The sequence below is a fragment of the Ischnura elegans genome, chromosome X, assembly GCF_921293095.1.
Source record: "Ischnura elegans chromosome X, ioIscEleg1.1, whole genome shotgun sequence".
NCBI lineage: Eukaryota > Metazoa > Arthropoda > Insecta > Odonata > Coenagrionidae > Ischnura > Ischnura elegans.
The window spans coordinates 108,219,922-108,223,781 of NC_060259.1; positions in this window are offsets into that span (position 1 = coordinate 108,219,922).

Genomic DNA, 3,860 nt, shown 5'->3' on the forward strand with positions numbered 1-3,860 from the left:
TGACCATCACAATGATTATTATGATGGGGCGATTCACGATAATGCTTTCCGCAGATGAAATGAGGGCATCAGGCGACTTCGATAACTTCGATATTCATGTCATTTTCTACAGCTCAGAAATTGATGTCTAACTTTCGGCTATTTAAAATCTCAAAGAAGAGGTAAAATTTCATTTTAAAAAGCTATATGTAATGCAGAGATATCGCTCTCTCTATTTAAATACAATGAAATGTACCAAATAAATTATATATTGCTCGTGAGGAGATGATGAAGACAACCGTTTCGCAGTTCTCATATTTATTCGCGTGTTCATCTTTACTCTTTCCACCGTAGAAACTAATCTTATGATTAATTTTTTTTAAATTCATGAATGCAGTCGAATAAACAATAAGAAAAACGATACATGACGCCACCCTACAGAGCTTCGGCAGAATTTCACACAAATGCTTAAAGTTCAGCTTTCTTCCTTTTTTGCGGCGACAGCAGGTGATTTTTATGTCCGGGATGTACTAATGCCACACAGTGAAGATGAAGAATTCTAAATGCACCCGGTGTCATTAATGAGGTCAATATAATTGTGTTCTCCCAATCAACTGCATTGACAAATATGATAATTACGAGTACTTTTAAAAGGTGAAAATTATAGCTACTTATTTGTTGTTTCCTTGGATCTGGAGCACTTGACTCTTTACAGGAGAATGAAGCCAAATCCTGAGATCCTAGTATCATTATTCCTCTTCTGTAACTCTCATGGTAACACAAAAAACTGCACGATGTAACAGCACAATCACCACAAGATGCTTCCACACCATCCAACAATATATCACGCACTTAACCAGTGATTTCCAAATTCAGGTATTTCCGTACTCCATACAAACCAATGCACTTCACAGTGCCTAACGAACGATTGTCGTGTTTTAGATGCACACACTGCGTCCTTCTTGTTACTGGGAATTTAAAATAATAATCACTTCACAAGACGGAAAAATCACACCACTCAGAAATGATTTCCAACAACATCGTCACATGGTTACCTAGCGACTGAACTATTTTCTGAGTGGCTTTGCACCGATCCGAAATTTTATCCACCATCAACTCTGAACTGCGTCATGCTTAAGGCCTGAAGACACGACCTCTTTCTACGGATAAGGCAGTTCACAACATTTTTAGTCCCTAAGCAAGAAAGCAAATACTGGCAATCCGTTTGAGCAGGAGCAATGCGTCGTGTTAATCGCACGTGTAAATGGTAGCGATTATTCATGATGGTTTCGTACGGAATTCGCGGTAATTCTTCCCTTGGAGAGTATTTCAAATTATAATATGGAGCGAGGGATAAAAGACCAGCCCTCACCGCGGCATACGATAGAGTGAACTCAAAATTGAAGGCATACGGTGAAACGGGGACTCATAAATCCATACGGTGGAATAACGAGCGCCATCTTTCGCCATTAGCTGAAGCAGAGTCACTCATGAGACGTAAAGTAAGGGAGGCAGTGCACCAGCTGTTATTTCCACTTAAAATAAAGGAAAGACAGGAATTTAACCGCGCGTGCAAATGCGATTACTCATCAAGCTTTATTCGTTGCCCCTCCATAACTAACTTCTTCTTGACCTAGGGTGGGCATTCAAAGACACTTGGTTCGATAGTAAAAAACTAAACAAAAAATGAAAGTATGGAGCTTACGGGGTAGAGTTTGCTCTAATTATTATGAGACGGGACGTGGCCCATCTTTCTCAAGGGAGTCGCTGGAGAAAGTTTTCCTCTAGCAGCTACACGTCTGCTGAGATGACCACTAGCCCAGAGGCAACCATCCTTCGATCCTGCATTTTTCGGCATTAAGATGCATTCCATAATGTCGGCCAGTAGCCTATGATGAAATTAACTTTAAGTATTATTCAGGCGCAACTCACAGCCGATTTACTGAATTTTTTTGTTTCCCAAATGGCGCGAATTGACCACAAAATAACAATGCATACAACGCGCATGCCTCACCGGTATCCCAAAGCATATTTTTTTGGAAAATTAATCCGCGTTCTAGTTTGATTTGAATTTAGAACAAATTATGCTTCAATACAGTATTTTAGATAATTGCGCAATAGACCATGGTTTTATTTTTTACACAGTATGAATAATAAGTTCATTATGATTTTGGAAAAGAGTGATCAACAAGAGCCTCTATTTTACTATCATCGATTTCCTCCCTACATTATCAGTGCCAAATCATATTTTGTGATACATATTTAATGAATCACTCTTTCTACTCCCCTTCGCATATTTCTATCGATGCCAATTTTTGTTTATATTGCGAATTGTAAAGCATCGAATTACATGTACGATAAATGTGAAGAGAATCTGTATTTTTTCATCATTGGTAATCTAAGGAAGAACCACCAAAAAGATAAAATGTTGAGCCCTTATAACAGAGGGTCATATCAGGGGGGATGCGAGATTTTTCTCTAGGGGGCACAAGGGTCTGATGAGTCTTCTCATATTTGAGATTAAAAACAAAATACAACAATTGCCGTAGAGAATATTCTCTTAGTTTTGTTATGAAGGTTATTAATATAAAATTAAATAGAGGCTCCGAAATACACATGAGAAAGCGAACGTAATGCTAACCGTATTACAAATCTTGTATATTTTTTGATCGTCTGGGGGTGAGCCTCTACCCCCTCCTAAATCCGCCTATGGTTCATATTATCAGGGGCGCAGCCAGGAATTAAGGCTGGAGGGGGTTTCGGTGCACTAATACAGGGGTGTGTGGAGGTGTGGAATACTCACCAGGATAAGCTATAGGTGCGAGATTATTAAATTGCGGAATTTTAAGATAAACGGTTCAAAACGGTGAGTTTTACGGATTTGTGAGGGATATTTTATTAATCCTTACACTATTCTATTCTCTTAGTCATATCAATCCAATTAAGTAAAATGGCTTAAACTTAAAAATTTCTCTAAACTCTAGGGGGGGGGGGATTTTAACCCCCAAAACCCCCCTCGCTGCGCCACTGCATATTGTCGCATTGTTAAAAAGCAGATGACGCCTCGGAAGCGAATATCTCTCGCAATGGGGATAGGGGCCAGTCTTCAGCTATAGCTATATGTTACTAAGCGGAAACATCCTTCAAATACTTGAAGACATGCTTGTTTCCGAGAATTTGAGTCGAGTCTCGGTTAATTAATTATCATTCTAGAGACCAATTTGACACTATCTCACCGGCGGTACTTCGTAGAGATAAGTGCATGTCCTAAATATCAACTCAATAAGCCATCCCTCTTAGGATTGAGGATATCAACAGATCTTATCTACTTGTGATATCTTAAAAAAACTGTTTTTATTTTAAGTATTTCCTCCATGATTCCACAGTCCACATCCTTAACTATTGCCTATAAAATCATTCGCCTTGACCGGGATTCGAACCCGGATCCCCCGATTTCCGGTCGAGTGTTTTAGCCAGTTAAGCTACCGAGGCGTCATTACTCCCTGTGGATATTTTCGGACACTGCCGGACAAGGTGTTGCTGGACTGCTGAGCATATGGTGCCACAAGCAGTCCAAATCGTGCGCACAGCGCCACAGTCATCTTTCGCACGATTGTGCATTGCGGGTGACTCCCGTAAAAGTTTTCACCGCGGCTAGTCCCGGTATACTTTAAACTATTGCCTATAACTTTTTTGCCTCTTTTAGGTATGGCTCATTCAGGGCCCTGCGTTACTAGAATTCTTTTGTCCATGAGACTCACAATTAGGGCTCTTTGACGTCCGGTAAATCTCTTAAAAGCCTTAAAAATTTAGTCGTCGATTGGTTATTTATAAATAACACTAGCGATGCAAATATACTAAATAACTTCTCCGTTGTCTGA